We start from the raw sequence: 12,389 nt of genomic DNA on the forward strand, positions 1-12,389 counted from the left end.
TTTAACTTAGTAAATTGAGTCTTGCATTATCATTTTAATAATTTTACACTTTATTTGCTTTTAAATCCTTTTAGTGTGTTTTAGTGAGGATTTGGCCCTTAGAGTTGCAACCTTTGCATCTTTGGTCATGTTAGAACATTTAAGGGCATCTTGGGCATTCACTTAAGTTTCTCTACCTAGAAATTATTGTGATATATTCTGATTTTCCTAACCTTGTCTCACTCATGTGCTTAATAGCTTTGTTAATTGAAAAGTTTCCAAGTCTTTGTGATAAAAACACAGAAATCATGCTTGATAATCGTGTAAAGATTTGACCAATTCAAGTGGAGACATCACAAGAGAGACAAGGCTAGGAGATGGCCTAAAAAGCTTGGAGAAAAATAAGGAAAAGAAGCTCTTATGGCAGCCTAGTCATGAAACACAAATTGTTTTACCATTGTTTACTTTGTTGGTGGTGGCTTAAAGATGGTGTAAAGAATTGAGAAAATCAATTAAAAATCCAGTCAAGGGGGACAAGATGATTTCAAGGGCTGAATGGAGGCAAAAAGAATGAAGAATATCTCAAAAGTGAAGAGAATGGAAGCTTAGTCATGTTGCACAAAGTTTCTCACCTACCAAAACAAAGTTGGCGGTTTTTTTTGCTATAAATAGACCCCTTGGCTTCCATTGTAATTATCCCTTCACACCATCATTCTAGCATTGTGAAGGGATAATTACAATGGAAGCCAAGGGGTCTATTTATAGCAAAAAAAAACCGCCAACTTTGTTTTGGTAGGTGAGAAACTTTGTGCAACATGACTAAGCTTCCATTCTCTTCACTTTTGAGATATTCTTCATTCTTTTTGCCTCCATTCAGCCCTTGAAATCATCTTGTCCCCCTTGACTTGATTTGTAATTGATTTTCGCAATTCTTTAATCTATTTGGTAGGTGAGAAACTTTGTGCAACATGACTAAGCTTCCATTCTCTTCACTTTTGAGATATTCTTCATTCTTTTTGCCTCCATTCAGCCCTTGAAATCATCTTGTCCCCCTTGACTTGATTTTTAATTGATTTTCTCAATTCTTTACACCATCTTTAAGCCACCAACAAAGTAAACAATGGTAAAACAATTTGTGTTTCATGACTAGGCTGCCATAAGAGCTTCTTTTCCTTATTTTTCTCCAAGCCTTTTAGGCCATCTCCTAGCCTTGTCTCTCTTGTGATGTCTCCACTTGAATTGGTCAAATCTTTACACAATTATCAAGCATGATTTCTTTGTTTTTATCACAAAGACTTGGAAACTTTTCAATTAACAAAGCTATTAAGCACATTAGTGAGACAAGGTTAGGAAAATCAGAATATATCACAATAATTTCTAGGTAGAGAAACTTAAGTGAATGCCCAAGATGCCCTTAAATGTTCTAACATGACCAAAGATGCAAAGATTGCAACTCTAAGGGCCAAATCCTCACTAAAACACACTAAAAGGATTTAAAAGCAAATAAAGTGTAAAATTATTAAAATGATAATGCAAGACTCAATTTACTAAGTTAAAAACAAAGAAAATGACAATTAAAACACATAAAATTAACAACAATCTCAGGGTCATCACACCCATTTTTGTTGAAAGATTTATTTTTCTTGCCTAAATTTCTCTACTATTAAATTTCTTTCAAAATCCAATTGTAGTATAGACGGGTTATTGTCGAACCACAGGGAATTGGAATACAAATGCCGTTCTTCAGTGATGATTACTTAAGCAATAAGTTTTTCAAAGAGTTTGTTTGTTTGTTTTGTAACCAAGTTCATACAATAGATAATAAAGCAAAGTAAGCAAAAAAATGAGATTTAAATTGTTACAAGTTGAGAAAATGGTTGGGATTAGTTTTCACCAATTGATTTATGTATCCTATAATCTCATACATGAATCTTGTCCTAGCATGGATTTCATCACACCAATTCTTATCTTTTTTATTGATGTCTCACATAAAAAGATCATTAATTAACTTCCCTAGCTATCAATGTCTTGCATAACCAACAAAGCAATTTATAGATTCAGGTGTTAAAGACTATGAATCATAACTCTATGTCTAGCAATTAAGATTCAAAGATGAAACAATCTATATCAACTTAACATGTAGCTTTCACTCACATACCAAATTCAAGATCATGTTTTAAATGGCCAATTCCAAAACAAGCATTAAAAACAAGATTACTTCATTAAAATCATGCATAGAACAAGGATTCACATATGAAAATCAAGATGAATACATAATCAAAAGGTTACAACTAATCCCAACACAAGGAGTTTAGCTACTCATAGCCATGAATAGCTTAAAACTTACAAGGACAAAGATGATGGAAGAGGAGCTCTAAGAAGCCTCCTAGGATCAAGAACTCAAGAATACACTTATAGAATGAAGAGGTAAGAAAGACTTGAGAAGGGATGACCATGAAGGAGAGCTTAAGGGTCTATTTATAGTATTTTTGAGTGCCAAAACCGTGGTGGTGGTTGGCCTCTTGATCATGAAAGCTCCACTTTATTTTTCTTTAAATCTTTTGCTTTATCTTTTGCTTTTGTCTTTGTCCCCCATTCAAGCCACTTTAACCACACCTTGGGACCTCCATTATCATCATGAATCAGCTGATAATCACATTACTTCATGTGGGCTTTGTCCCTTCATGATTGTGGGAAGAAATTGAGTTTTGGTCCCTCAACCCGTGGGTGTTGGACAGCTCAGACCTCTTTTAGAAAAACGGTCATTGTGACGTGATTAACCGTTGGATTGGCCTGAAATTTGGATATGTTGTTCCCAACCCATTGATCTTCAATATGAACCGTCGGATTGTCAAGAAAATGTCTGAGTTGTGAGAAATGGCTCCCGAAATAAGCACCAGAAAATCTGAAGGCCAAACTGCATTCATCCTTCTTTAGTCCTTTGTCCTTTTTTTACATTAAAAACACTAAATTAGAGACAAATCATTAAAACTTAACATATTATTATTAGAATCCTTTTTTTTATTAAATTCTAACCAAGAAGAGTTAATTTGATATAAAATTAACATGATTATCAAAGATAAGTGCCGAAAAAATTATGGAAAATATGGTAAATTTGGCACTTATCATTCCCCTAATTCCAGTTACTTTTGTTTCAGCTGCTTTGTTAAGCTACTCTTCACGATGGCAGGTATGTGTTTGCGTTCCAAATTCAATCCTTATCAATGAATATATAACTTCACTCAATCTATGAAGACCCGTAGAGAAACCTGGGGATTGATATTATGAGGCTGAAAAAAAGATCATATAAAGGGTTTGAAGTTTGAACATATTCAGATCTTGATTTTTCACCACTGAAAGGTAATCTCCTTTAATAACACAGCCACATATAGCAACACTGGCTGATATGAACTCAATTATGTATTTCATTATTTAAATTGTCAATAGTTTTTTAATCTGGTTGTCTAAGTATTATATATTCTCTGGTATTTTCTGCAAAGGATGCTCAGCTGACTTTTGTTTAATGTCTTGGAGCTGGAGCATGCACTAAAATAATTGCTTACTCAATGGATTTGGTTCGAGTTGTGCTTGTGCAGGTAAAATTTTCCTTCAATTGTTGTTTTGGATTATAGTGGTTCCTGAAAATGTATGAAGATGATATCTGTAGATTTTTTTGATTGTATACCTGTGCACTTTCTGTAGATTCTTTAATATTTTTTTTAGAGAATGTTGCTATTATTAGCAGTAGAATGAAATACAACCATAGCTCCATATAAGACATAAAAAAAAATTAGGAAGGTTTCCAAATCCTTGCAGATTCAATCCATGCCAACACTAGGTTGTTAAAAATGGGAAGTGTAAACAAACAAAAAACTAAGAACCAATAGAGATGATGTCTACCAAGATATATTCTATCATAACTGAAAATGGATCTGTCCTACAATTATTTCAGATTAACTTCACTGTAAAATTCACTGCCCTCAGTTTGCAGGAAGATATCCTTGCCATCCTGCCACGGGAAAACCTCAGCAGCATCCACTAATATACTGTACATGCAGGGATTGCCACGGAAATGGATGCAATAATGGATTTGCCTATTAACTTAAATAATTGATTTGGACATCAAAAATAAGTGCACATGCCATATTCATGCGTAATCTATAATTTATTTTTACTGGTGTCTGAAGCTTTTCCAATTTGTAGGTAAAGTTGTCAGTTTAATAATTGGTCAAGGGTTATTTTTAATTCTCATATTAATCAGCCTGGTATTTTCAAAATGAGTATTGGAATTGTTCAACAATCTCATTTGGGGTGCTTTGGTGAATCCCCTGGAATATGAAAAGAATAATTTAGTGTATTAGGTTTTTGCTTTTGTGCAAGTTTCTACTCTTTTTATTTTCTTATCTTATACAATAGTAAAGCAGCTGCATAACCGAATAGATTTGATATTTTTTCACTGGAGTTTGGGCATATTTATTATTACCCTCTCACTTGAAATTGTACATGATATATGTACTGTTGAACTTAATGATGCATTTTAGTTAAATCACTTGCTTTTATTTTTATTTTTTAGTTTGCAAAGACTTGGAAATTGAAAACATAGGCAGAATGTATTTCTTTATAGCAGTACACTATAACCAACTTGAACTGTTTGTTTGGTTCTCTGAATTACATATCAAGGTCAAGACTATCTAAAGATAGTGAAATACGAACCCTTTTGAGGATGGCTGAATCTTAGAACACTAAAAAAGTTTCTCTTTTCAAGGAGATAGATATGTTAGAGAAGTGAAGGATTAGAAAAGACTTCAATGTTTGTCCTTTTACTCTTATTTCGTCTATTTTTATGATTTGCCTAAATGGTATTTTGTTACGATTGATTAATTACTTTGGGTTGTTTATTTTAATCAATAATTTTATTTCAGTGTTTTTCATAAAACCCTTACCTGTTAAGCTTAAAATCTAGGGGGAACTCTTCAAGGTGAAATCAATATTCAGTTAATTCTTTTTTTTTTTGTGCAGTTTGACATGTTTCCTATTATGCTTCTTCACAGGTTATGGATCAAGCTATGGAGAAATGCCTTATTTTCATGGACGGTTTTGGACCAAAACATGATGCTGCCACTGTAAGTGCCATGCTTATATCTCTATCTTTCTTTCCTAGGCTCTTACTGTTTGCAGAAAGTCATTTTGTTCTGGAAACTTCATATTTTAGTTCATTATTGTGGTAGAAGATGAACTTTTCCCGCCAAACATTATAATGGTTTTCATCCACCTTTTATGTGCTTTTAGGAGCATGTGGTTATGTATTCCAGAATTATGTGATTTCTTTATTTTTCTGATTTTAGGTCGATCTAACCGAATGCTCTGAGCTCACTTTTCTCATTCTTTTGTTGCAAAACTCTGCTGTTAGTTTTTTAAATATACTTTTTTGAGTATAAAGAAAGTTCATTGGTGATGGATTTAAAGCTCTCATTTAGGACAAGGTGCTTCATGAATTTTATTAGTATTTGTTATTTATGTATCATGCAGAGCCATTCTGTATACGAGATTGCCTGCGGTTTTACCTTTTTTTTCCTATTCTGTATTGGTGACATGCTGGTCTAGATGTTGCAGAAGAACAATTGTTTGATGATATTGACTGTCAAGGTGTTGTGAAGGATTTTGAGCAAGGGTGATGTCTAAGGTCTGTCTGGATCATCAGCAAGATTAAAATATATTTTTTGGGTCATTTATTGGTGAACACAATCATTATGATTCATTTCCTGTTGTGTCAAAAGAGGTACATTTTGAAGGAGGGTTTGAGCAGATCCAGGCAGCACTCCAAATAGGTCTATCTGTCACAATTCATTACACATACAATGGTGTGGGCCGGTTTAATATCAGAATCTTTCATGATGATGATAATGAGGTGGAATATGAAGACCAAGTGGAGCAGCCCCCCAATGTAGAAGGAGAGTTCATCTGGTTTACTGAACTCACTGAGCCACTCTGCAATGGAGATCAAGTACTGGTATTATTCAGTTCACAGCCTTTTCCATATCTATAACATATTTAACTATGCAATTTTCGAGTATTTTTTAAATTTTTGTAGCCTATTCCTACTGCTATTGTGATTGAGCTTCTCCAACACCAGCCTAATTCACTAAACATGATATTGCCTAATGGGACTAGAGAGGAATGGACACTGAAATGGGCCAAGGGTAGAGCTCGGCAGTGCATGTTTGGGACAGGTTGGTATCAGTTATGCAGGGCACACAATTTCCGTTTTAGGGATCAGTTTCTCTTCTTTAAGATGCAACAAGGACAATACCTACAAAGTTGAAGTCCATCAAGTCTAAAGCGTGTTTTGCTGAAGTGTTTGTTTTATGATTTTGTGCTGTTTATTTCCAGGCAGTATCCATGATCTAATGTCCTTCAGATGGCGTAGTCGAATATTTTCTTTAGTACATGTCCTTTTTTCAATTTCGTGTTGTCAAGTGTTATCAAGTTGTGCCAAAAAAAACCTGTTATTATGTCCTTTAAATTATTGTTGTTGCTTTTGTTTTTGGCTTTATTGCTTAAATCCTTTAATATATTCCCCCTTTTTTACACAACGAAGGGGTGTGAAACTTTTTTGCATTGGATTTGTTTTTTTATTTTAGTTAACAAACTAAAATTTTGATTTTGGCATAAATCCGGCAAATTTACAAGCAATGGAAATTCATACCGGCTGTTTAGCCTCTATTTTTTAATTAGATGATAGTAAAATTTAGTAGTATAAAATTTAAGAAATTATTTGTAGATTTTAAAATTATATGTATAAAATATAATGTTGGTATCTACATTTGAATAACAAAATTATATGTATAAACACTTATAAATTATTAATTTTTTTAGGCTATAATTTATTATGCATAATATACTAATAACAAAATACCATCATATGTCTCGGTAGTACGATTAACTTTTCATAATATAATTGTGATATTACCTATATTTATAAACATACGTGCCGTTAGTTGCTATAAATTTCAATTAATCATAAACCTCAAGATTACGTATGAAGACCCCGTGCAAAGCACGGATTTATATCTAGTATATTCCACAATAAGGATTCGTTTATCATTTTTTTGTGTGTGTGTGTGTGTAGAGTACTGTAGACCGACCCTTGAAAGTTGGAAGAGTTGAGAAAAAAATATTAAATGTGTTATAAGAAGTAATCTGATAGGAAGAATGCGAAAGAAAAAGTAAGTTATATGAATATATAGCAATGCTATTATGGTATACACTAATCTCACTAGTGTATATCTATAATCTATATATAATCTATAATCTATCTATCTATCTATAATCTTCTATAATATATATAAAAGCAAAGTTTTGCAGCCTTGGGGGCAAAAAAGTCCTTCAGCAATTTATTTCAATATCTATGAGAGTTGGGTATGGGTATTTTTGTAAAAAAATCATTTTATTTCACTCAGGTTTAATCTCAGTCGTTCATTCATATCAGTTTCCCTTTCACCTTACCTTCTTCCTTTTCTCCTTCTCTCACAGCCGTTTCACGAAATTGAAAACGCAGACACATTGCGTCTTTCATTCTTCCTATCCATTATGCACAAATAGTCTCCGCTCTCCACAACAAAAAATTACAATTCCTTCCTGACGCATCCGCTCTCTAGAACCTTCTTCCCCTTTTCGTGGTTCTGATCCTTCCTTCTCAGAAAGACTCCTGTGGCTGCGACATGAATCACCATCTTCCATCCCGTAGGCTCCGTTTCTCACAGGTTTTTTTATTTTTTAAATTTTTGTTTCGTTTCAGTGTTGTTTTTTTACTGAGTTGGGGAATTGATTATGATCTCATGAGTGGTTATGCAAACAAACGGAGACAAGGGATTTTTTGGAGGGTTCGAATCAGAGTAGGGTTATGATCTCATGAGTAGTTATGCAAACAAACGGAGACAAGGGATTTTTTTGGAGGGTTCGAATCAGACTACGGAAGGTGGTCTGCTCCGTTTGGGTATGTATTTCATCTCTGTTGGTCTCTAGGATTCAGAACTGATATAGTTCCCCTTTTTTCCTGATCTGATATCGTTACCCTTCTGTTTTTTTCTTCCCTGATCCTGATGTAGAAGATGGCTGAGGTTTGGCACCGGACATTGTTCCTTAAATGGTGGCTGCTGGCTGGGTGCTCATACTCGATTTGGGTTTTCCTGCAAATTTTCAGGTTTGTTTCTCTTTCTCACGACTGTGATTCGTTCTTCCTCCAAGCATCCATTCGTTCCCTTTGTTTTTTTTTTCCACTTCGTGATGGAGATGATTTTTGGCTAAGCAAGTTTGATTCAAATTGTTCACTGTGATTCCTGTTCTGCAGATTTGGTGCACCTATGCTCTGGGATTATGGGGTTCCAGTTTGTGCATTGGTGTCGTTCTTCTACGTTGTTCTTGATTGTGGTATTGAATTTCCTTTCCCCCTCTCTCTCTCTGTTGTCCCTGAAAGGCCCAATTTTTGTTGTCTCTGATGTTTGATTCCCTTAGTTTGTAGGCTACTGTTATGGAATTAGGACTATCTAGGCCCAAATTTATGAATTGCAGAAAATTTGATAACATGTCATTGATATTTTTGGAATCAATGACATGATTTAGCCAAATAAGTGTGACAGGTGTCTGTAAGCAAGGTAAAGGAGTAGGAAGAAAGAAATGATTTAGCCAAATAAGACCTGACTTGAAGGTTATCAGTCCCAGGTACCAATTGCCATGTATAGAAATAGAGATGAGGTGGCAGGAGTAGTGACTACATTGGCTAAGTAGCATATGAAAGTGAATGTAGCATTTGAATACTATAGTAAATACTAAATATGAATTCAGAGTGTTACTTTCTTCCATGAACTATGCAATCAAAATCTGCAACCTGCTCCAATTTTGAATTTTCATACATCCACACAATCCGCCAAATTAATCTACTCCAAATATACACCCCGGTATCACAAGATAATTGCCTAGCATGTTCAAGAATAAATCTTCTCCAATTGCATAAAATTGTTTAAGGGTCATGTTTGATGATCCTTTAACTGAATGTGGATGATACAATATTTGTTTATGACTTTGTCTTCTCAGGTACAAGGAGTCTGAGCTAAATATGGGTGAGAATAGTCTCCATTTCATTTAATTATACTTATCATGCCCTAGGGTTTTTTCCAAAATACATGTATTACGCTTGGAACATTCTAAAGTTACAGTGTGTTTAAGGATTGTAGAAAAGGCACAATTATCTAACTTTCTTAGACCCACATGACTCCTCTAACACTATTTTGCCCAAAATTCACACAGAAGACCATCAGTGTTGTTATTTGTTCATTCCGCACAATATTGATAAGTGCAATTTTGATTGGCAGAGCCAAACACACTCTACCATGATTGCATATTTTTTTTAATTATAATCATACAGGTCCTTAATTGTTGCAACCAACTCTACATTGAAGATGGGTTCGAATGCTATTCTTACTTTTGAGGAAAATTCTTCTTTTTTATTTAGGGGAAATTCAGAAATCCAGTTGTGTCTGAAAACACAACCCTTTGCTGCTTCACAATTTTGTAAGTGTGTCTCTTTGATTTGTACCTTTTTTCATCACTCTATAAATAGAACAGTCAACTTTTCATATGCATAATTGTGGCTGCATGTGCTATAGTTGATTTTGGGATCTTTGTCGTAATCTCAAATGAACTCATGTTTTATTTTGTTAACAAGGTTTAAATTTTTTGTGCCAGTGCATGAAATTAAACATAGTATTGGAGCTAAAGGAGTTTTGATTGTAGAATGTAAGGAAATTGTTGCTAAATATGGAGAGCTGATTAGGAAATTCCATAAATATTCTTTTGGAAAGTCACTATAATATTTGTCATGTTATATATATCTTTGCTGCGTAGATTAGCCTTTAATTAGAAAGAGTCCTGGGAGGTTAGTTCTATTTTTTCAGGTCAGTCATATATATATATATATATATGATTGGCTCCAAAAGGTATGTGAAATAGAAAACACAAGAACTAAAGTGATGTTGAAATGAGATTCTAAATAAAAATTCTTACCACTTCATAGTATACCTTTATTGTACGGATATTTAATCATTGCGGCTTCTGTTTTGATTACTAAGTTTAGCCACTTAAACGAGAGTTATGGTTAGAAATAAATTCACTTTTAATTAGAAAATGAAGGTTTTACAATTACAAAAATGAATGGTCATGAGTTATTATGCATTAAGGAGCAAGTATGTTTAAGGGCCACCGTTATTTTGTTATGTAACCACTAAGCATTATCTTTTGTCTATTTAGTATCTTTATTGATGTGTTGTTGTGTATTGGTTATGAATTACTATTTTGATAAATGGAGTACTATCTCACCTAACATATGTGTAGGATGTGTGAATGAAGTGAAAAAAGCACTAGAGCATAGAGTTCATGATATCACTGTCACAGTGAATCGTAAAAAGTTATGCTCTGTGTTAATGTATTGACTGATTATCAATATTTATATCCACCTAAGAAACCAAATGTAATATTTGAGGCATCATTTTGCATTTTCAGTGAGACTAGGCTTTTAGGATATCTTTTTAATTTTAAGGGAGGGTTGCTTTGAAATCTGCTAAGAAGGAGGCGAGAGGTTCATCAACCTCTTGGTAAATCCTATGACCTTATCCTATAATTTTACAAGATTGAACATTGGAGGTTATCATGTTAAATTACCAACCATCAAACAGTTTTCCATTTTTACAAGTAAGCAATTTCTGAGTCTGTTTGTAAACAGTCCTTGATTTTAATGTTGTGATTCGAGAACAACTTCAAAGAAACTCATGCTTTCATGGAGTTATCATAGAGACATGGCGAGATGCAAAAACTGAAAAGAGATTGGTCTATAGCATGACTTTTCTTAGGGCTGTTGTAGTTTTTCAGCCATCACTATTTTGATAAGCTTAGATTGATGTTATGTGAAATGCATATACATATTCCATAATAAAGTTATATAACGTCTAAGTTAAAAATTTCTTCTTGGCTCATATTATTTACCATTATTGATCAAATTCTCTTTGCAGGTAGGACATTCCGTTGAAGAAGTAGAATATGTGAAAGAATTTGTTCCAGAGTCTGTGCCGGAAAAGCAGAAGTGGGTAGAGGAATCTGCCTTGGTGAAAATGTAGGAGCTTGAAGCTGCTAAGAAGAAAAGTGCTGAGAGTAGTAAGCTGGCTACAGCAAGACTAAGCAGTATGCCAAGGAGTGCAATGAGCAGGAAAATGAATTGATTCGATTGAAATGTGAGGCAAAGCTGAAAAGTTGATTTTATGTTGATAAGATGTTAAGCTCTGATTTATTATTCGCATCTGTGGTATTAATCTCATGCATCCTAAGACAAGGAGGATCTTGTAGATATTGAGATTGAGACAGATTTTTAATGGTGTTTTTCTTGAAGTTAACAAATCAACAATGAAAATTGAATATGCTGTAAAGTTGAGCCCAAATCTGAAAAGTGCAAGTATGGAAAGTATAACCATCTCTGTTGTTGTTTCACCTTTAAGCAGAGAACTGCCACTCTGTTATTGAGGAGTCTCTGGGTAAGTATGGAATTATGAGACCTTATCCATGGGATCATGACTGTTGTGCCTATTTTAAGGAGGCAAACAACCTTCCTTTGGCCATTTAAGCTCAAGGTTCCTTTGGGGTGCTTGAAGAAGAAGAGGAGCTACTATGTTGAAGAAGGTGATGGCAGAATTAGGGGGAGTTATGTCAATGAGCTAGCCAGTGCATGAATTAAGCAGTGGCAATGTTTAGTGATTAATTAAGGCTAATCAAGCTTTATAACAAGATCACGGAGTTTCATATTTGAAATTTTGGAAATAGCACTTTTCGGGCATTCAAAAATCATTTTGCCAAGACTTAATTTGTTTTTCATATTTTATGTTTGCGTGATGGGTTCTGTTTGATGATAACGGTTTTGAACATTGTAAATATAAACATGAAAATTATTGGCTAAAAATAATTTTTAAATGGTCAAAATTCATTGATGTTATGGCAAATCATTTTTGTCTGAATGATAGCTCAAGTGGTAAGAGTTGGTGACATATGGGTTGGGAGGGGGAGGTCCAGGGGTCAATTATTGGAGGGTGTAATTTATCATTCTGCCGTAACAAGAAAAAATCATTAGAAAATTAGGGAAAAAAAATATTGAATGTGTCATATAATGAATAAAAATAAAGCAATAGAAATTCAATAAATAAAAAAAAGATTAAATGTTTGTCCTCAATTTTGTAAATTTTTTTTGTGACATATTATAATTGAATGTCAGTGTAAAACTTAGTGGTTACATATTATGAATAAAAAATAAAAGAAAAATTTATTAAAATGTCATTAAATAAGTCTTAAAACTTCATATTATTTTTCACAAT

Source organism: Lotus japonicus, chromosome 4 (assembly GCF_012489685.1).
Source record: "Lotus japonicus ecotype B-129 chromosome 4, LjGifu_v1.2".
Lineage (NCBI taxonomy): Eukaryota > Viridiplantae > Streptophyta > Magnoliopsida > Fabales > Fabaceae > Lotus > Lotus japonicus.